The following is a 24,534-nucleotide window of genomic DNA, read 5'->3' on the forward strand; positions in this document are numbered from 1 at the left end:
TTATGCTGTTTATCTTTGTTCATATTATGTAAATATCGTTAAAAAAAATACGTAACTGAAATTCCATTGACTAATTTATCGACTTTAAAATTACAAGAAAAAAAGAATATAATATCCATAACAGAACCTTTGCTATCGTAGGTACAAAAATAGAATTACCTGGAAATATACAAGGGGTTTTTGTTAGTGTTATAATTGTTACCACTGATGTTTTGTTTTTAAATTTCGCAAAATGCTACACGAGGGCTAGCTACACTAACCGTCTCTAATTTAGCAATGTGAGACTAGAGGGAAGGCACCTAGTCATCTTCATCCACCTCTAACACTTGGGTTTATCTTTTACCAACGAATAGTGGGATTAACCGTAACATTATAACGCCTCCACGGTTGAATGGGCGAGCATGTTTGGTGTGAAGAGGATTCAAACTCGCGACTGATTATCAGTCGAGCGTCTTAACCAACTGGCCATGCTGGGCTTGTTATAGCTCATCAGCGGAGTGGAATAATTGAGTAGATTTAAGAAAGGTAAATATGTGCTTTGATATTGTTGTTAGAAAAATCAATAATTTAACTGGGTATCAGGCTTGCTGCAGTTGGTTAGTGTAGTGTGCTAAGAATAGAAAGGTTCAAGATCCGAGTCGCGTTACGTGCCACAACATAACTGTGACAGCCGATTTTACTCTCCATTTAAGAGTAGCCACATCAATATCGGATGCTTTTTGATTGGTTGCACTACCTCTAGTCGACATTTCTAAATTAGGTATGGCTATGCCTGAACCTTTTTTATATATCGTGGTAGTTTAATTACTTAGTATTCATGTAAATATACGCAGGGAAATAAGAACAATATCTGCAAAAGCAGATGGTTTTATAAAATTGAACATAATTTGGAATAATACAGCTTGTTCTATTAAGATGAAGCTTAAGTTGTTCAATAGCTTTGTTTTGTCGGTTTTGTTATATGGCTGTGAATAATGGAAAGGATTACAGAAAACTGAATCTAGTTTGTTCTAAGTTGAGTACAAAGCTACACAATATTCTATCTATGTTTTGCCCACCACGGGTATAGAACCTAGTTTCTAGATATACCTCTGTGCCAGTGAGGGGCAGTTGGGTCTAGATTAAGAAGTTTTTAAAGTAACTATTAAAAAAATGTAATGAAAATCAAATGATTTTAAACATAAGAGAAGATACGTTAAGAGAGACAGGTACAGAATAATAGAAATCATAGAAATTCTCAAGTTATACAGATTGAGTTATTTAAGGGTATGTTTTAAGAATGAAGTAAAATAGACTGGCAAAACAAACAATGTTGAAGGCAGTTGGAAGACGTGGAGGGTTATTTGTTTTGAATTTCGCGCAAAGCTACTCGAGGGCTATCTGCGCTAGCCGTTCCTAATTTTTCACTGTAAGACTAGAGGGAAGGCAGCTAGTCATCACCACCCACCGTCAACTCTTGAGCTACTTTTTTACCAACGAATAGAGGGATTGCCCATCACATTATATCGTCTCCACGGCTGAAAAGGCGAGCATGTTTGGTGCAACCGGGATTCGAACCCGCGACCTTCAGATTACGAGTTGAACGCCTTACCCCCCTGACCATGCCGGACCAAGTGGAGGAAGAATGAAATATACCTGTCTTACGCTTCAATCGTGAGGATATGAGAAATAAAGTCCTGCACAGAATAGTGGTCAGCGAACAGATACAAGACCGAACGCAATGGAGGATTTGCGTATCATTCCTCTAGATCACTTAAAAGAGCGTAGTGATAATGTCAGAAAATTATGGTTATCTGCATAATGTATTCCATAAGGTGCACTTTCAAGTTTGAAAATACCACTACCTGTTGTTAACTCCTAACAAAGATATAGCTATCACTACAAGATTTTTAAAATACACACAATAATGTTCAAGCAATACAATCGTGGAACATTTCTCAGTCACGTCAAAGTGCTAAATATTGGAGTTTTAAAATATATAAGGTGTTTCTGCCCCAAACAAATAAAACCTGTGACGGAACCTTTTTTTTTAATTTTTGAGATTCACAACAACTACAGTAAGCATACTCAAATTTAAGCAAAAAATAAGCTCGTATAAAACGAGTTTAATCGCTATCGCTATATTGTTTTATATTAAACAATGTTACATATGAAGATCAGCAAGCCACATGATAACGGATGTAGAGTCACGGTAGAATGGAATGGTTTAGAAGTATGTTTTATATTTGGTATTGCGTGGATAACTTTTGGTGATAATGAAAATCGATCGCCCTTCCTGAAGATATATACATAGTAAGATAGTCCTAGAATTTAAAAGCATTAAAAATAAAAGAATGTGGATCAACTGGGGACATCAGAAGTATCTAGAAAGAGACCTGCAACAAGACGGTACAGCAGCCATGACAAATAAAAAGCAGCGACTTGTAATGGAAAATAATCCACAGACACAAAGGTCCGAGGTAAAAGCTCTCCATCTCCCCAAGCTACATTGATAGAGAAAGGTTTCCGTCTGGAAATGAGGACAACATGACATAGGCTCACCGAAATAAGGTTTCTAGTCATTCCTCGCCTTCACCCGTTGCAAACCTAAAAGAGGTGTAGAACAAAACAGGTATTCATGCTTTTCCATGAAAGGTACCGTTCAAGTTACTGGACGCAAGACATACGTATTCCTCTGCAATCGTACACTAGATGGATTATGAAAACAAAGCAGGGAGAAATGATGTGATTAAGACATGACAGTCTTAAATGGCAGTCTTCTGCAATACAAACTACGCTGTATTTCTATTGTCAAGATTCAGGATCGTCAGTTGAACATTACGGGAGGTAGCGATATGTAATACTATGACGTAGTTATCGAGGCTTAGAAATACAGTTTAATATAGCATACTCAACTTCTGAAATCATGATTAAACATAAGGCTAAAATGCGAACTACATTACAATCTATTTGGAAAGGCCCGAAAATTCAAATGAAACTAATACAGACTAAATTTTCACAGTATCAGTAATAAGCATAAAGTCAGATTAATAATTTTCCTATTACATGCAATCATTCTTAAAAACTGATACTTTGTTTTTTCTAAGTTTAGAAGTCGTAGCTTTACTAAAGACACTATTAGAATATTTAACAAAGTTGAAAAAAAAACAGTTTAAGCAGCTTCTAGTTTACAATTAATATTTTCTTCAATATTCATGAACGAAATAATGACAGATAACATTGTCACATGCATGGTTAAAATTCATGAATAATTCTGGTTTCAGATAAATGCTAACGTATTCAAACACAGCTGCATTATTCGTAATTTTGTAAATAAACTAATGAGAAATTGTAATTTATTTAAATTAATATGTTTATTTACGATATCATTTATTCTGTTAGGACTAACCTTTACGAACTAAAACAAAACCATCGAAAGTTTGTGATGCAGATGTTACACGAGTAATTATTAAAAATTCAGCGGTAATTTACTTTCACCATATTAGTAACTGTCCATTGATCGATTAATATTCCATGGTAAGTTTTCTTGATTACACATTCGTTCCAAACACATAAAAACTCCATTTTAAGACTTATTTCATTCAGATGCATATAAAGCATCTATATATATATCTAGCAATTTAAAATCTAACAGAGATATACCTAAAACCTCAATTGGTCCTGATGCAAACCTGAGCTAGCAGAGAAACCAAAAAAATACCATCCAAACTCACAAGAATAACCAAAGGTCGTCCAAGAAGTTAAATGGGAAAAGTAGACTAGTTGAATTCCAAAAGGAATTTGAATCCTACACCAAACCTTCATTCAGATATAAGTAATTCCTATTTATACGGATTTTTGGCATACATTTATAGTCTTCAAAGAAATACTTGCTTTTATACCCGAAAAAAAAAACAATATTTTGATCGTATATGTTCCCTTAGGAATATTACTGATTTTATACAACAGGTCACATTTTGAGAAATAAAAGGTGTTGAATATAACGGACTGAAATGTATACATTCGAGATAAAAAGAAGTACGAGTTACTGTTTCAAGATCTTCATATATTTGGAGATCGCTTTGCAAGAATAAAAGAAACTATATAAAACATATGTGTATGTATAGACAGAAAGAGCGAAACAGCTAATAAAAACCGAAACTTCTGATTAACATATGTCATTAATGGGAAAAAGACAACACATACGATTAAATAGAATTAACTTTTTTGTAATCAAACTTTATGAATACGAAAAAATATAATTCAAACTTTACTATTTTATAATTGGCCCGGCATGGCCGAGCGCGTTAAAGCATGCGACTCGTAATCTGAGGGTCGCGGGTTCGCATCCGCGTCGCGCTAAACATGTTCGCCCTCCCAGCCGTAGAGGCGTTATAATGTTACGGTCAATCCCACTATTCGTTGGTAAAAGAGTAGCCCAAGAGTTGGCGGTGGGTGGTGATGACTAGCTGCCTTCCCTCTAGTCTTATACTGCAAAATTAGGGACGGCTAAGGTTTCTCCTCCTGGTTGGGGGTTGTGCGGTAGGCTAACAATCTACTCACATTAAAAAACCAGCCTGTTAATGAATCAGCAAGCAAATGCGGCCCTATATTCCTTTATGGAATCGAGAGGCATAAATAAATAATAATATCTTATAATTACAACATACCAATATTATACATTTATATCAATAAAAGTCTTCAACAATTTCCGATCATTACTTCAGGCAAAATAAAAAAAATATATAATTCTAGAATCACCAATTGCATTCTGATAAAGATGTAAAAATATCCAAGGCAAGTAAACCATGTATTTTAAAGTAATCTAAGATATTTTAAAATAACAAATGCAAATAATTTACGATTGTTTTTGGCGGTTACACTTCACTTCTCTACTTGAGCCACTAAACCGGTATATTGCACTTAAATCGCCTTCATCTTAATGCAAAAGTTTTAAAACATGCAACTTTCAATAATTCCCAAGTTTCACACATATCTGTAATAACATATACATACTTTATTTGATGTAGTATACGTATTTATACTTACCCATCACAGGGACTATGAAATACAGGATAAACCACTTGGTCCTTTGTGTGAATAACATCCTGGTGGTCATTTGAAGATTTCACCAACAAAATATACACACTTACTCTAACGCTTTATCCATACAGAAAAACGTCCATTAGTTAAAACATTACTCTCGTGGATGAGTTTGTAACCATATAACAACCGTATCGATACTGTTAACTCGTTTCTAGCGACTGTGCACAAACATAAGACTTCCAGTTTAAAGTGATGTCAAATTCACTTTCTTGCTGCTGTATTCAATCTATCGTGCTAATAAAACGTCTTATCTCTACTGGGTCCCTATTCACTTAAAACTTGGTTGTTTAATACCTGTTTCGAAGATAATCCCTTTTGCACCTGCAGATATATTTATGACATCATAAAATGTGTTGAAAGAGGAAACTTTTCAAATTTCTCCGTTAATGGATAATTTTTGATATTTAATAGATGTTCTATAATCAGCGTTCGGCTACTATTCACTCGAAAGTCAATCACAGCGTTTTTTCTTTATGATTCTAAAACTTGTGTACAGCTCTTAGTGTTATTACCTGAAACTAAATTTGACGAAACGACCATACAGCTACGCGCAAGTGTCAGCTAGTACGACTCGCGCTTGTTAAGGTTTACCACTGTTCTAAACAATCACTTCGCACCAGCGGATATAATATTTTGTGGGTTACTTTCATTGGTAGATCCGAAATCGCAACACAGGTGTGATAGTCAATACTCAGTTTATCTAACCTCCAAGCAAATGCCTTGGGCCAGTTTGTGTTGTCCTGTTTCTTTCTCAGTATTCATATAACAATTTCGTCGGAGAAATCAGTGGAAATGGGGTGGATACGCAAAACAGTTGCACGAATAAATATTGCTCTTCTAAACTGGTCTTCCAATCATTAATTACACCCTTAAAATTCTTTTTGTGTTGCTTTTCTGAAGTAAAACAACAAACACTTAAAGAAGCATTCTATCAGTGTCCTTTAAGTACTGTCCGTTTCTGTTCGATTTCATTCATCATCTTTAAGCATTAGGGTCTTCATATATTCTCAAAACGAAGAAAACAACAACAGAACTCTCTTTAATATCAAATGTCTAGAATGCGCTATTTGTGAACGTTATAGGACTAAACCTCATTAATCGTTGAGCTGTTGCTGATGCAGAAGGTATCGTCTAGTCTCACCACCTGTAGAGGGCTAACGTCAGCTGCTTCCGCTAGAAAGCGAACAGATAGATAGCCGAAAAACAAGAGATCCGAACAATGGGGGTCGTTATTCTATTGGCTCACTGCCACTGATTTCTATGACAAGTTATGATAATAACTAGCAGAAAAAAATAGTTGTTCAAAGACTAATTCGGTGTACAAAAAGACGAATAATATTAAGTTACGTAACAAAAACAAATCACGTCTTTCCAGCCAGATGGTTAGAACGCTCAACTAGTAATATGAGGGTCACGGGTTTGAATCCTTATCACACCAAATACGATCGCTCTTTTAATTGTGAGAGCATTATAATGTGATGGTCAATCCCACTATTTGTTAGTCAAAGAGTGGGCGGTGAGTGGTAATGAGTGCCTTACCTCTAGTCTTACACTGCTAAGTTGGGTAAGACTAGCTCAGATAGCCCTCGTGTAGCTTTGCGCGAAAATTCAAAACGAACAAACCAACTTCTCAGCACAAAAATAACAAAATAATATGTTTACACTTAAGAAAAAGATAAAACTCACAAGTACGGGGATTCTAATTTCGCCACATTTGTGTCTTCTTTAATTCGTTGTTACGTTTTGGTATAATGTGATTTGTCACAATTACGTAATATTTCTTCTGTCTTTCACTTGATATATTAATCCGCTAAATCACTTTGCAACGTTTGGTGCATTAAATATTAGTACAATAATCATATAAGACTAATATTATCATTCATCAAAGATAACTACTATTTTTATTCTATAATAATGTTTTATATATCGAGCAAGAACTCTTATATATTATAGACTTGCAATAGACTTGCAGTTTAATCTATGATGACAAAAGGTACTAAATGCTGTAGTGCGTTCTGTTCGTTTATCGTTTTTACAGGCATCAGTCAAAAACACCCATTTTGATTTTACTATGTATTTCTGAGATGGTGTTAAAATTCTAGAGATGTTTTCGATTTAAACCAAGCACTAACTCATGGATGTAAAGTGATATTTGTTTAGAATTCTGAGGGATACCGTATGTTCAGTCTTATATACTTGTGCGTGTGCTTTCTTATAGCAAAGCCACTTGAGCTATTTGCTGTGTCCACTGAGGGGAATCGAACCCCTGATTTTAGCATTGTAAATCAATAGACTTACCGTTGTGACGGCTGGGGACAGTCTTATATGCCTATATCTATACAGATAAATAATTACATCTCCAATGCTCCGCTTGTTCCCCCGATGTAAGAACTTACAACCCTTAAAACCCAGGATGATTCCACGCGGTGGACACATTAGACAGTCTAATGTGGCTTTGCTCTAAAACAAAGTGATATGTTTATTGGTTTTAAAATGTGCTAAGTTTAAAATAATTACAAGTATTTTTTACTTCAAAGACTGAATTAACATTCCTCTCTTTTATCATCAACATTTTAACACATTACTTGAAGATTCTTAGTAACCTTTATCTAGACACAATGTTGGCAAAAAATAAACAATAATCGTCAACATTATCATGAAAAAAAATGTATAGAGCTGCAGAAGTAGAAAATATGCACCAGCTAAGTACACACAGGAGTGACAAACAAAGGCTAGTAACAATCAGATGATGGATTTATTAAAGGTACAAAACATTATCACAGTAAATACAAAAGAAATTGAATAAGTTGTTTAATGCACTTGTATTTTGTACGAGTCATTTGCTTTATATAAAACACTGAATTTTGTTTTCACGTTCCTTCAAAGTTTATCACACATTGCACATCGATGGTGAAAGGACAACTGAACTGTCTAGTCCTTTCACCATCAGTTTCTACAAAACCCAATACAGCTTCAAGAATGTTCGTAAGAAGGCTTTGTGCAGGTTAAGCCATAACTGTAAATGTTCTATTTGCCTCGTTTCACCCCCTATGTTGTATGCTGGAGGTCCTTGCCTAGCTGGGAGATAAATCTCCACTAAATGAGTCGTGTTTCTGAGGGTACAACATGGTGGATCAATACTTGCCTGTATTTGTCAGCAGTTAAAATGCCATTCAATGTAAATGTAGTGCATTGACTATGATACACACTGTAAATGTAGTGCATTGACTATGATACACACTGTAAATGTAGTGCATTCATTATGATACGCACTGTAAATGTAGTGCATTGACTATGATACACACTGTAAATGTAGTGCATTGACTATGACACACACTTTAATGTAGTGCATTCACTATGATACACACTCTAAATGTAGTGCATTCACTATGATACACACTCTAAATGTAGTGTATTTACTAAGACACACACTCTAAATGTAGTACATTCACTATGATACTTTTTCCCTTCACTGTTTAACAAACTGTTGTTGAAAATGTATCTCAGGATGGCTAGTATGGCTATTAACACTTTTACTAATAAAGCAGAGAACAATGTTTTGACATTCTTAGGACATCTTCAGATTAACGTTGTTCTCTGCTTTATTAATAAAATTGTTAATAGCCATACTAGACGTCCTGAGATACATTTTTACTTCAAGTAAGTTTCTTGTCATCACGAAACTGTTGTTGATTGTTAACAAACAATTCGAACTTGGATTCACCTATAAATAACACATCTCTAGTGTTGCTCATTTCTTTTCTGTGTGTGTTTGTGACCCAATATTCATATCAATCCTTTGGTTTCTTTACTTCTTCTTAGCTGTAACTTTCGAGCTGCTACATGTCCTTAGAAACCATCTTGTGCCTATGTGTACCTTACTGCATTTACCAGATATTCGTTCGCAAGGTCTGTGCTAGATCTTTGTATGCTTCAAAAAGAAATCATTCCGAGATATTTAATATAACCTTTAGAATGGTCCAGTTTCAACTTCGATTTCTTCTATTGTTAGTAATGCCAGTTTTACATACCTTCTCCACACAGCTCTTACTAAAAAATAGAAACAAACTATTGCCACAACTTTTCACACACAATACCTTTTACCAACTAACACTCTCATTTTTACACGCTTGTTATATGGCAATTCACTTCTTGGGGCAATCACAAGATTCACACTACTATTACTGGGCAGAGTATAACTGTCTTTGAATATATAAGGCTTTATACTGGTGTATTATCTTCTAACTGGTTGGAAAAAATCCAGTTTGATCGTAAACCATCAGCACTTGTTTTCATTCTGGTAAGATACTCAGATGCTAACCATACAGCTCATCTGCTATCAGAAATAATTAATACATATTATTTTACCTCTTTTTTTTTTTCTTTAACCGAACATAGTGAGGAACAGAGGCGGTAATTATATATGTCTTTTGCTTGGCGTAAGAATATATATATATACTCTAGAAGTTTGCAAAAGAAACGCATGCCAGTCACATGATCGAACCAGTGTTCAAACTTTATAGCCTCGTTAGTTCATCTTTGCACTACAGCCAGAAACGGTTACGCGACAGGTGGTAAGCGATATGAAATCGCGCGCCAAAAACTCGATGAATCGAGGAGATCGTAATGTATTTTTGTATGAAAGAGTCCAATAACATTTCTACTTTCATGATATTCTTCAGAATTTCGAAACGTGTAGGAACTTTATTTTTTTTGAGTGACATTGATATAAAAAGTAAACACAACCGTAGTACATGCAATAATATCATGTTAAATAACTATTTTACAGCTGGGGTTCTCTGAAATATAACCGAACGGAATTTCCTGGCGAGTTAGTTTGTGTCCTAGAACTTTGAATCCAATGATTCGTGGCTCGTGACCTGTTGCCGGAAAAAAAAATACATGCAGTCTTTACCTTTGGGTTCCAGGGTGCGTTGAGAGAGTGTGTTGTTTATTTTACACAAAATTACACGATGTGTCCACTGCATGGATCGTTTGTTTGTTTAGAAAATTTGAAACAAAACTACCCAAGTGCCTAATTTTGTGCTGATACATTTAGGTAACTCTTTTACCACAATAATCAATGTAATCAATTTCTGCAGTAAACAAGGAGGTCGTTCTGAAACTGTACAGTTTTATAAACTTTTCACAAACCTTCTCACTTGTACGAAGATGTCTGCTTCCTAGCCTACACCTAAGCAGGTTAAATGTAGAAAGGTTCATTTGAACTGCATCCGGGAATTTATTAACCAGAATGTTTACGAATGATACTGCTGCGGTTCCAGTTCCTACGACAATTTCCCTAATTTGTTTTTTTTGTTGTTTTTTTCAAAGGCACGGTTAAATTTGTAAAGGGAAGTAAGAGGCAGAGATTCTTATTTCACAATTATAAATTTCTTTTTTTTCCTTTTTAAGTTTTGAAGCCCGTTGTGTTTTAAGTTCTCAGCTATGAGACTTTTTTCGCTTCCATGAAATCTTCCTTCTTTGAAATGTTCTGTCTTCTTGGCACTTTATCATTTAACAAGCTGTTCGCAGACATTCAGTTCACTACATCACTCATATATTATTCCATCCTTAAGTATAACTGTGACGACAAAGATATTCCCATATGGTTGGAAATTCGCTTTGAAGTAAAACTATAGGTAGTAGATATGTTACTTGTGACGCCATGGATTCCATCTACGATGACGCGTTACCGTATGTTCGACTGTAATAAGTGTTCACCTGATGTGTGATTAACTCTCTGTATAATTTCGAAGTACTTATAATCTATATGTCAAAACGAAGTTTCAACTATTTTACATTATAATTAACATGCAACATGTTATCATCTCATGTTTGACAGTTTTAACTACCTACTTAAAGAAGTTTGTTTGTTTTTTGAATTTCGCACAAAGCTACTCGAGGGCTATCTGTGCTAGCCGTCCCTAATTTAGCAGTGTAAGACTAAAGGGAAGGCAGCTAGTCATCACCACCCACCGCCAACTCTTGGGCTACTCTTTTACCAACGAATAGTGGGATTGACCGTCACATTATAACGCCCCCACGGCTGAAAGGGCGAGCATGTTTGGCGCGACCGGGATGCGAACCCGCGACCCTCAGATTACGAGTCGCATGCCTTAACACGCTTGGCCATGCCGGGCCCCTACTTAAAGAAACAATATTATTTCACTAGCCATAGTACTGGATGTACTATTTTTATTAGCTCAAAGACGCAACTGGGTTATATTTTCTGTGTCCGCCGTGGGGATCGAGCCTCTAAATCTAGCGTTGTGAGCCATCAAGCTAACTGCTGAGGGGTTATAAATACGTTTAATCAATATTTATTATGTAAGCCCTCATAGATGAGTTATAAATAAAATCTAAGTATCAGATGATGAAGAATTTAATTAATAATAACATACAGCACCCACGATCTTTATTAGCTACAATTAAAACATTAGTAAACTACTTACTTAGATATATGTGCGTAATGGTCAAAGTAACAAAATGTAAACCCTTCTCTTTCTCTGGCTTAATTATTCTGTAATAAAGTTAATTAATTAAATATCATATTAAATCAACGAAGGAGTTCGGGGTAAATGAGGAAAATCGTCCAAGTACAAACAGAAAGACCTTGAAAAAAATATTTATTATAAAGAACACACCTGAGGCATGTGTTACATACATTTGTTCCCAAGTTTACAACTGGCAAAGTCAAGCAACAAAGAAACGGACACATGTGGAATCCATCCACTTCCACATTAATAGTACAAAATAACTCAAATGTTTTTGTCATCAGTGTAATGTATTTTTAGGTAGCGAGGCTCTTCAATAAGTAAATACGTATGTATTTGTATAAGACGAATATTTTTTCCGTTCATTTTGCTGTGCAAAGCTCATTAAAAAGGATAACGTAATTTATTTAGCAGGATTTTGTGTTTCGTTTTCTTAGTTACTTTGAATGGTTCGAATATGGGGAGGCTTGACGTTGCCTGATGGTTAAGGCGCTCGAATTGCAGTACGAGTCGTTTGTTCGAGTCCCCATCACCGAACATGTTCGTTCGTTCAGCTATGGGGTCGTTATAATGTGATGCTCATTCCACACACCTATTCAAAGACACCAATAATATCAGACAGACCCCTGAATAACTCGCTTCAATATTATAAGAAAAATATTAATAATATTGAAATGATGCGCAAACTAGAGAGTTATATAATACATGATGAACTTAGCTCTACGTCCTCTCCCATCTAAACATCATAAACAAGAAATTTACAGAGAAACAGCGCTAAACTAAGTATGATAAATCACAGACACAAACGTAGCTCTATTTTGATTGGGTTTTGTACTAAAAATACGATTATATGTGTATATATGACTGCTTGGCGGAACCGTATTGTGAACATGGACTAACAGTGCGATCATATATAACTGAAGCTAGTAAAAATATACACCTTACCATTACTCCATTAATTGCATATGTTAATTAAAACTGCTGACAATAGACAAAACGTAAAATACTGCTAGTAACACAACAACAACATTGTAAATAGGGTTATTACCTAGGATACAGTAACAGTGTAAACAAAATTACAAATCCTGAGAGGGATAAAGAGGCCTACCCTCCCTGATCCAAACATGAACCAAATCCCGGAAGTCATGGGGATATTACGATATTGTATACTCGAATTCTAAAAATACTGCATCACATGAACAGTTTAATACTACAGCACATGAACAGGTTAATACTGCAGCACATGAACAGGTTAATACTGCAGCACATCAAAAGCTTAACACTGCAGCCCATCAACAGGTTACTACTGCAGTGCATCAGCAGCTTAAGGAATCTTATTCTAATTTCTTTGTAATAAGAGGTGTCACACATATTTACGTGAATAAGACAGAATTCGGTTTTTACCGGTATATCCTCCTTCTAATCCCTTCAAAATATTTAGTTTTAGAATGACTTGCAAGAGAATATTTTTATTGAAGTTTGAAAATACCGTAATAATCATACTTTAGAATTGTCATAATATCACAAACACGTATTTATCAATTTTAATGAATGCATAGATCATAAGTGGAACCAGAAGTTCAGACGATCGTTTCTGAAAACACCGTAATGTTTTTGAAGGTTCCGCAGATAAAAGGAACGTAAGTTTCATGAAACGACGAGTTATACAAATACATAGCTGAAACGCTGAAAGAACTCCACGTTATATAAACGCAAAACAGATATACTTTAAAATTTTTATCCTATAATAATATATGTGTCAATTAAAATGCGTAGCGTTAACGTAGATAACTTTGTATTGTTGGTGCATTTAAAACTTGATTAAGGCCTTTATATAGTCTTAGTCAAGAACTCATCAAGATTAAAAATAAACAAGGCTTTCCAAAAATTTCCTTAAATTGATATAAAAAATCAATAAATATTGTAGACATGAAAATTTTCTATTAATAATACAGATACTAGTACCAATATGGATGTTATTCCTCTAAACTCTGATAATGTAATTAATAATACAGATACTAGTACCAATATGGATGTTATTCCTCTAAACTCCGACAGTGTAATTAATAATACAGATACTAAACTCCGACAGTGTAATTAATAATACAGATACTAGTACCAATATGGATGTTATTCCTCTACACTCCGACAATGTAATTAATAATACAAATACTAGTACCAATATGGATGTTATTCCTCTAAACTCCGACAGTGTAATTAATAATACAGATACTAGTACCAATATGGATGTTATTCCTCTACACTCCGACAATGTAATTAATAATACAAATACTAGCACCAATATGGATGCTAATCTTATATACTCCGACAGTGTAATTAATAATACACTGTAAATAATACAGTTTGATTAGTACCAACATGAATGTTAGTTCTGTAAACTCCGACAGTGTAATATTCAACTCTCAAATCATCGACTTATCTATGTTCTGAGATTCATATGTTGCATTATGTTCAGTAAAATTGGTCAAAGCGTTCATTTCCTATATAATAAAACCTCAACATTAATTAGTGTAATTAAGTGCAATATTTTGATTCATATGTTATTTCATTATTATACTCTTGATGGGAAAAGCACACATAGCTCATTGCGTGGCTTTGTGGTATATCTTATGGTATTATGGACCCCGTAATCAACAAAGTTACATTCTGATACGCAATTTGGTACATAAATAGTTTAAAAAAGATATGTTTTAAATCCCTATTCATTGAGTAATATAATTTGACAAAATAAAATATAATTCATTAAATAAAGTAAAAACATTCAAACAGTTTGACATCTGTTTCAATACATAAGTTTATATTTAGAAACTCGAAACAATTTTTCTATATCATTCGGCACCTCAGAAACGCTTCCCACAGTGTTATTTATGTCTGCGGACTTACAAAGCTAGAAACAGTGTTTTCGATACCCGTGGTGGACAGAGCCTATTGTATAGCTTTGTGCTTAATTCCAAACAAACACACCTCTACGAACAGGAGACGAGAGTACAGCATACCTCGCTTTTGTCTTGATAAGTTTGTTTGTTTGTTTGTTTTTTTGAATTTCGCGCAAAGCTACTCGAGGGCTATCTGCGCTAGCCGACCCTAATTTAGTAGTGTAAGACTAGAGGGAAGGCAGCTAATCATCACCACCCACCGCCAACTCTTGGGCTACTCTTTTACCAACAAATAGTGGGATTGACCGTAACTTTATAACGCCCTCACGGCTGAAAGGGCGAGCATGTTTGGTGCGACCAGGATTCGAACCCGCGACCCTCGGATTACGAGTCGAACGCCTTAACCCACCTGGCCATCTTGATAAATAATATCTTTAAACGAAATATATAACCTATACAAATCAACGAGATCTCTCCCTACATTTACTCTGCAATAGGCTCAGGTTTTGCATGAAGATCGAGTTACAGCAAATTTATCCCTTGAAGTGAAAGTTTAATAATCTTGTGCAAGAAACTATTAACGTTTATAATATTTGATCTGATAGGTTATTGCAATTCGCTCAGTTTTGGGCGTAACTGAAGTTCAACCTCGCTAAGAACTCATGGCTTCATAACGTGAATGTCGGTTTCAAGCTAAATGACACATATATAATGTAAAATTACAATGTGCCTAGTACATATGTACGCGCCAACAAATACATGTTTGCGCCAGCAAAACCGTACAAAGCGATGTTATATGAAGGTATATATGGTATTGTAAAACGAAAATAGCAATAGCACCGAAAAGCAACTATCAACAGTACATACTTGAATTATAGACAAGTTTATGAGGATATTTTTCATATAGGTTATATATATATAATAATGTTGAAATAATATTAATGGATTTAATAAAGAAATTTTCGATAAAATTATTAAACTATTTTGTAATAAGTACCAAAATGTACTAAATAAATACAAAGAAATAAAAATTAGATTTTTTCCCCTTACTTATAATTATTTTTAGTTAAAAATAAGGTCATTTAAAATTTGGCACTACTTTATGCGGATGTACACCTTGAGTCGCATATAAAACAACGACAGTCACAGTAAATTTAACCCACTGATATGGTTTAATGTCGTGTTAATTAGTGCCTGTATCATATTGGGGGCAGGAATGCTAACTTCAAGAGGTAAGTTTCATCTTACTTACCCGCAAATTATGGTAGTTAGATTCCTTATTTTTTTACTTTTATCTTTTTATGTTTATCTTTTTTCGTCTTATTATTTTAACTATCTGCAGGCAGTGAAGGGTGAAATAGATGTGGGACGTTGTGAGCTTGAACACCCACATCTCGCTCTCCTAATTTCTAGTCTAATTGCGTCTATTTTTCAGGTGAGACTAGCGAATTGAAAGTTAAGACTGAGAAACGGAGTATCCTCACCGCAATGTGGGTCCTACTTCCTCAGTCACCTCCAAAACCTAGGATACGGCTCGGCATGGTCAGATGATTAAGGTACTCAACTCGTAATCTGAGGGTCGCGGGTTCGAACTCCTGTCACACCAAAATGCTCGCCCTTTCAGCCGTGGGGACGATATATTGTTACAGTCAATCCCCCTATTCGTTGGTAAAAGAGTAACCCAAGAATTGGCGGTGGGTTGTGATGGCTAGCTGCCTTACCTTTAGTCTTACACTGCTAAATTAGGGACGGGTAGCGCAGATAGTCCTCGTGTGGTTTTGCGCAAAATTCAAAACACACCAAACTTAGGATACATTTTATAATCCTACGTTGTAGCTTGTACCCGAGGATCTTGTTTTCTAAATGCAGCGTATTTTGTTTAACATTAATGTGATTTGTTTTGACTTAAAAATTACAATTAAAAATTATATATATTTGCAGTAGTTAAAATGGGCGTAATATAGATGCATGAAGACCAAACCGAGAGAAAAGCTTTAGTATTGCACACAAATAAAAAATTAACAAAGCAGTATACATATATTTATAGAACACGCCACATACATATTTTTAGTTTTCCAAGAAATTATGTTTGGCTTTAATATTTCTGCAAAAATGTTTCTTCTCAGGTCATTGATTTTGTTTTTATTGTCTACAGATACCTCCCCTCTCCCTTATCTAATACATTGATACCTAAACTGATTTAAACACTGTGCACTATATACATATATATATATGCACACAATATATTCGATTATTCATAGATTCACATTAAACATGCTCGCCCTCCCAGCCGTGGGGGTGTATAATGTGACGGTCAATCCCACTATTCGTTGGTAAAAGAGTAGCTCAAGAGTTGGCGGTGGGTGGTGATGACTAGCTGCCTTCCCTCTAGTCTTACACTGCTAAATTAGGGACGGCTAGCACAGATAGCCCTCAAGTAGCTTTGTGCGAAATTCCCAAACAAACAAACAAACAAAAAAAGATTCACATTAATAAAATGAATCACGTTCGAGTACGTGAGCTACTCATTGAAAAAGACTAATCCATTGTATGAGCTCACCTTGAATTTAAACTAGAGTCTACGCTAATATAAGTTTTTACATTTACGTCTAGCGGAACATCATGCTTGAAATAACAGTGAAGTTGACTGCTACAATTCCATTTAGTGTAATAATGGTTTCAATATTGCTAACGATGACACCGGTTGGTCCCAAGGCTTCAAATGCTCGTATTGTACTTGGAGTGATTTCTCTTGCTAAACTTTTGTTGGAAAATTTCACACAAGTTTACTGGAACAGTTATACTAACTTTCTTTGAAATAGTTACAACATCTCTAAAATATCAAAATAATATATCGTATTTAACCGATAATTATTCTAAACATCAAAGAAAAAACTCCAATATCATACTTGTGTATGTTTTCTTATAGCACAGCCACTATCTGCTGAGTCCCCCGACTGAAATCGAACCGCATATTTTAGCGTTGCAAATCCGTAGACTTACCGCTGTACCAGCGGGTTTATTATCAACGATGTTGTTTATAGATGTGGTGTTATATTTTTCACAGTCGAAGAACAGTCTGAATTAAGTTTTTTACAGCTGTAATTTTTTTTCATGCGAGAAATATTAAATTTGGTCATCTTTACTTATGTTAAAGATTGGAAAGCAAAGTACAAAATAATGAGAAAAGCTTGCCCTGCGTGACTATCTATAAAATTAGTTTTAATCTTATGTTTATTTGTGAATGTTAATTTGTTTATCATGACTGATTTGCAAACAAAGAGAAAACGGAATTAAACAAATTATAAAATAACAGAAACAACAGAAGAAATTCCATTAACTAATAGGAGTTAATTATTGAAATAGTATTGGTAAAAAGGACTAACTGCATCACTTGAAATTAGTTCGTCATGAGTCATTTGTAAACAGTTGTGGGGAAGTAGTTGTTGATAATAAAACAGAATGGATCGACATTCTTCGTTTATAAACAGTTGAGGAAATGTAGTTATTTGTAATAAAACAGAAAAAGTTCGACATTCACCGTTTGTAGACAATTGTGGGAAGGTAATTGTTTATATTAAAACAGAATTGTTCGAACTTCATCGTTTGTAGATAGATAAGGAAAAGTGGTTTTCTAATAAATTATAAGGGCTCGAGAATTCAAGACTTCTTATAGCTCCCCAATTGAAAGTTATTTTACTTGTTAAGTTTGTGTAAAGTCTAGCAGAAATACGATTATTTAGGTCTTCCACTGGAAGTTAATTTTTCTAACAAAAACCAGCAATCTTTCTTTCACTTAGTTGTCTTTGTCTGTCCTAGATTCCCCAAAGATATTTCATTTAACAACATTTCACACATGTAACATTGTTTGAATGATTTGTTCTGATATGAATGTGATAACCAACGAAAAAAAAACAACTAACCCATTTATCTGTTTCATGATGTTCTACCTAATAAGAGTTTCTGTTCACTAATTGAAGATTATTTAATTATATAATAAATTCATGTGAAGTATTCAATAATTCATTTATATCGATATTGAAGAAAAAACAAACACAAACATAAAAAAAACACTATTGAAAACGAATGGAGGTTTAAATGAATGAGAAAAAGTTGTGGATATGTAATTGAACTCCATTTGTGAGTTCATTCTAAAAACATTGTTATGCTATACGTCATAGTAATATATTTTAAAATGAACTGGAAATGCAACCTAGTATATTATGATTCTATAAAAGCATCAACAACAATGACTCCGAACGCAACGTATTTGTCATAAAAATATACTATTTTAGAACAGAAAGCAGTAATCAGGTTTTATTTTATAACAGCTGTTCATATATTGATTTTAATAGCGTTCACGAGATGGCGCAACAAACTTGTCTTTTCATTTTAAAAGATATTTTTAGCCTTAAATTTAATTGCGACAAAGCAATACTGTTAAATTTCAACACAAATTAATTCTCGAATTCATCTCTATAGATTAAAATACACAGGATGTAAAATACGTCATTCGTTGCTATGTAAACAAATCTGTGTTATAAAATGTTGCAAAGTTTAAAACTTCCTTGAAGATAAACCAATAGTCATAAATCAGTGATGACGAGAAAACCCGCTTGTCGAGAAAAATATATATGTAAAAAAAGCTGGGATTTGTTGAGAAAAAAATTTATGTAGAGGAGCAAACAACCCAAACCAGCCGTTTTTACATATATATTTTTCAATAGTAATAAATGTTTAATTGTAGTAATATTTTCATGTAAAAGTTTAGTGCTTAAAGATTCAATTATGTAATAGAACCAGGCGCGAAGTAGTGGTAAGCGTGCACAGAGAGTGTATTCAAAGGTTCAGTTGCTATAAAAGAAAATAAGGCCGTGAGTATGTTATAAGAGTGATGGTAAAACCCTGCTATTTGGTCAAACAAGAATAGCCCAAAAGTCAATAGTGGGATTTGTCGACTAGCCGCCTTCCACCTAAACTATTGGTTCCGAATCAGTATAGTAGTTCTTGGCAAGATTTCGAAACAAATGTTTATACACGTATGTACTGCTGAAAGATCCAGTCATTTCACCGCAAGCGAGGGCCTTCAGTCAATTAGGATGCTCTCTCTAACATGCCAATGTTGCCAGCTGCTGTTTGACGCCCCTGTATAACCTGAAGCTCTATTGTTCCATGGAAGGAGAAAGTACCCCAGATCATGATGGAACCTCCTCCACTGTGTCGTGTAGAAAATGTCTCCGGTGGGCTATCCTAATCGTGCCAGTAACGTTGGAAGCCATCTGGACCATCCAGGTTAAATTTTTTCTCATCAGAGAACAAAACCTTCTTCCTTTTTCTACGTCCCATGTTTGGTGCTTCTCAGCAAAGTTTAACCGAGCTGTTTCGTGGTGTGGAAGGAGGCGTGACCTTTGAAGATGTTTACGGTTTTTAAAGCCATTCTCTCGTAGATGCCGTCTTATTGTTCTTGAGCTGCATTCTGCATCCGTAAGGGCCTTAATTTGATTCGATGATCGGCTGGTGTTTTGCCGGACAACCCGTCGAATCCTCCTGCTCATCGCCGGCAAAATTTTATTGGGCCGACCACTTCAAATTCTCGTTCCGTATCTTTCAGGGTCTTTTAAGAAATTTGCAACAGCAGTTATGCTACGCCCAATCTCACCAGCGATGGCACGTTATGAGAGACCTTGCTTCTGCAGCTCGACAATTCTGCCACAACTCTGTCAATTTTTTAGTCTTTGTCATATTTTTACCCAATGTAACATAGGAGATGTCAGTGGGAAATGTTGACAACGCTAATGCTTGACAACACAATTGACTAAATTTCGTTACGTGTTTACCGATTAACGCTTCGTTTCTGTATGGTCTTAAAATTTTGTCCAGCTGGTATTTAGGCTAATTTCATAGCGTTCACATTTTCCCTAATAAATGCTAAAAAAGTTGTTGTTTTTTTTACTTTTCTTATTTTCATCTTTCGAAGCTCTACTCAAATAAGTGGTTGAGTCTAACAACGCAAAATGCATATTTTTTCTTTATGTTCATTAGTCTTAAGATTTTGTCTAGCAATGTATAACGAGTACTAAGTACTGTATTTGATAAAACTAAAACTAAGTTTTATTTCTCAGAACAATATTTCTGTTAATGCCATTTCAGTTACGTTCTTTACTGAATAAATGCAATCAGCGGGATTCTACTTAGATATATCTTATATACATAAAATCTTTTCCATGCTGCAAAAAAAAACCGTAGAAGAAGCCTTGTTCCTCTATGAATTCATACAACCAGTCGTGGTCTTCAAAAAATATATCACACATGTTTGACCATTCTTTACGCAAAATAGATTATTCAGTCCACTGTTATCAAGATATTCCCGGGAGAAACGTCAGAATTTTTTACTTTGATGTGGTGAAGCTCCAAGCCGAGTCGGCATTAACAATCTGCAAAACCAACCCAGGAGCGCAGGTCACACTTACCAAGAGAACGCGTTAAAAAGTCGCCGCATGTGTCGCTAGGAGCTGCCCGTGTCTAGGCGGTAAACGTCGACTGCAGCTGTTGGAACGAGCGTTTACTTATTTTTTATTTTATTTTTACCGAGCAAGCTGAAATCTTCAAAAGTTAGGAATTTCACAACCCTAAATTAAACTGAGTAATTTTAAAAGAAGGAAAAAAGCTAAGCATTTCCCGTAAAAAGTTTTAATGTATGAAACACCGATTCGTGGCCACTCCCAAGTAATTGGAATTTACGTATCCTGTTCGATAATTATAACCATCAACATTCCGCTGAAAGACATTCCATATTGATTTTTTCTTACTATCTTACTAACTTAAAAGCAAAAATTCAGCAATAAAAGGTGATATGTTAATGTTCTGATTGTTGAACTCGGTTGCAATTTTGGGATTCTGAAACATTTAGACTGTAAAAGCAATCTTCTATTCTCATATAGTATACTTGTTGTTAAGGGCAGTAGGGCGTCTGTGTTGTATTCAAAAAAACGTTCGAAGCCTGAATTGTAGTGTTTTTAGTTTTCAAACTCGCCACTGGGGCAAGAAAGTTTAATAAGGTAATTATTAATGATGATAATGACAACTTATTCAAGAGGTATAGCTACTTTAGGTATTATATTTTTGAATAAAAGTCCTTTAAGAAGTGATTTATTTAAGGTTTAATATTGTTATAGTTTTATTCTTATTTTTTGTTATTTACTGTTATAGTTTAATACTTTGTAAATATGACGCCCGTACTAAGGAGTGTTTTTTTTTTTCTTATAGCAAAGCCACATCGCGTTGTCTGCTGAGTCCATCGAGGAGAATCGATTCCCTGATTTTGTTTGTTTGTTTTGTTTTTTTAATTTCGCGCAAAGCTACTCGAGGGCTATCTGTGCTAGCCATCCCTAATTTAGCAGTGTAAGACTACAGGGAAGGCAGCTAGTCACCACCACCCACCGCCAACTCTTGGGCTACACTTTTACCAACGAATAGTGGGATTGACCATCACATTATAATGCCCCCATGGCAGAAAGGGCGAGAATGTTTGGTGCGACGGGAATTCGAACCCGCGACCCTCGGATTAGGAGGCGAACGCCTTAACACGCTTGGCCATGCCAGGCCTTCCCTGATTTTAACGTTGGAAATCCGTAGACTTATCGCTGTACTAGCGGTGGACCGAACTGAGGATTCATGGTTCGCGACTTATTTTCTAGAAAACTTGCTCTGCACTTTGGAAGCGTGAGTGTGCTATGAGAGGACGGTTCAATATGATTACTTTTGAAGTAAGAGTTACCCGAAAATCGGGGCAGAAGGGGTCGATTGTGACACTGTACAATTACTTTCTGTATAGCCTATAAGTTCAAAATTATTGATGGTTACATACTCATATGTAACCTTTAAGTAACTTTGTGTGAAATTCTGAAAGTAAAAACGTATACGACTTGTGTCTTTCTACAGTATTACTGAAAACACACGAACTACTCAAATACGAAATTCGTTAACTTAGATTTACGTATTCAAGGTGCAAACCATACTGTTCACATCACCATTTTTATTGGGTCAAGTTCAAGAAAACAATTTCTGTCAAATTTATGGCCTACACTATCTTTACAGCAATGTTTTATCTATCTACTTCAGCTTATTTGTTTTGCGAATTCCGTTCAAAGCTTCACAATGGTTATCTGTGCTAGCAGTTCGTAATTTAACAGTGAAAGGCTAGAGGAAAGGCAGCTAGTTATCACCACCCACCGCCAACTCTTGGACTACTCTTTTACCAACGAATAGTGGATTAACCGTCACATTAAAATGCCCCCACGACTTAAAAGGCGAACGTATTTGGTGTGACGGGGAATTCGAACCTGGGACCCTCAGATTGCGAGTCGAGTGTCCTCACCACCTGGTCATGCCGGGCCAATCTAAATTACGTCAAACTTTTATTATTTCACAATTGGTCAGATGTTGTAGAATATGTAATAAATTCGATTTTAAATTATAGCTACCTTAATAATGAAGAGCTACATTTGACGAGGTCAGCCTATGAATGAAAATAAAAATAATTGTGTCTGAATCACACTTCGTCCGCGCAAGCATGTATTATACCGAATATCCTGCAGACGTTAAAAACTTGATATCGAAATCGTTCAAAATGTGGAAGTTATCACATCAGCTTCATCACAACACTTTTATTACAAATTATTTGTGGGCGAATTAGTATCTTTATTGTCACGGTACTTTTTTAAATACAGAATGTCTAGAATAATACAAAAAAAATTGTAACAATAAACACTGAAATCTGTAACTTCAATTAGAAGTCCACTTACCTTAGGCCTAACTTTCGTTAAGCCTTTATTGAGGCCGCCTATATTCAATAGAGGTAAATTAATATCGTAACTTGTGTGCGTTTATATGCTTTAATTTAGTTAGGGCTAAACCTTAATTAACACTACCAACAAAAGAACTTACAACGTTATTTTATGACCTAATGTTAGACCTATTTAAACACTGATAACTTTTTAATATGTTATACAAAACACATGCTTATTTACAAAGTACAGGATAGACAGAAACCAAGTATGATTAAAACAGATTTTCAATTATTTAACTGTAAATAAATAAATATAATTTACTTAAATAATTTCAACAAAAACTTGTAATATATGAAATTAAGTTTTTCTTTTATAAGGAAGTTACATAAAATTATCTGATTAAGGTTGTGAAAATTTCAACGCTTTGTGTAGCTTGTACGTACAATATTTTGTTGTGTTATAATTTTGTCTTACTCGTACGTACAATATTCTGTTGTGTTATAAGTTTGTGCAACTCGTACGTACAGTATTCTGTTCTGTTATAATTTTGTCTTACTCGCACGTGCAATATTCTGTTGTGTTATAATTTTGTCTAAATCGTACATACAATATTTTGTTGTGTTATAATTTTGTCTAAATCGTACATACAATATTTTGTTGTGTTATAATTTTGTGAAGTGTAAAAGTGCCAATTCCAAAGTTTATTGAATGACTGCTTCGGAATTTTAGAGATTGTCGTTCAAGTATAAAGAGAACTTCTTTCTTTTTAGGAACCTATGTGCTGTACTAATTTGAAATACTTATTATTATCTTACAGTATTTTGTGATTCATATATTTATCGGTTTTCCCACTGTTTGCTGGCTACTAATGGTTATAATGTAATTATTTGCAAACGTTCCTAGGGTTCCAGCACCAACATCTGGGGATAAAAGTTTATCTCCCCATTGGTGATCTGTCCATAATCACTTTCTGTTTGTACAGATTTTAGCAGTCACATTCACAGGGCTAACAGGACCAGCGTGGCCAGGTAGGCTAAGACGTTCGACTCGTAATCTGAGGGTCGCGGGTTCGAATTCCAGGCGCAACAAACATGTTTGCCCTTTCAGACGTGGGGGCGTTATAATATGCTGTCAATCCCACTATTCGTTGGTAAAAGAGTAGCCCAAGAGTTGGTGGTGGGTGGTGATGACTAGCTGCCTTCCCTCTAATCTTACACTACTAAATTAGGGACGGCTAGCACAGGTAGCCCTTGAGTAGCTTTCCGC

The 24,534-nt window shown here is 35.0% G+C and overlaps 1 protein-coding gene across 2 annotated transcripts in view; it reads right to left on the reverse strand.

Annotated features, from left to right (window-relative positions):
* Window positions 1-24,534, reverse strand: part of LOC143232602 (protein kinase C-binding protein NELL2-like) — a 116,913-nt gene that overhangs the window by 28,120 nt on the left and 64,259 nt on the right. The window lies entirely within an intron of this gene.

Source organism: Tachypleus tridentatus, chromosome 11, assembly GCF_004210375.1.
Source record: "Tachypleus tridentatus isolate NWPU-2018 chromosome 11, ASM421037v1, whole genome shotgun sequence".
Classification (NCBI taxonomy): Eukaryota; Metazoa; Arthropoda; class Merostomata; order Xiphosura; family Limulidae; genus Tachypleus; species Tachypleus tridentatus.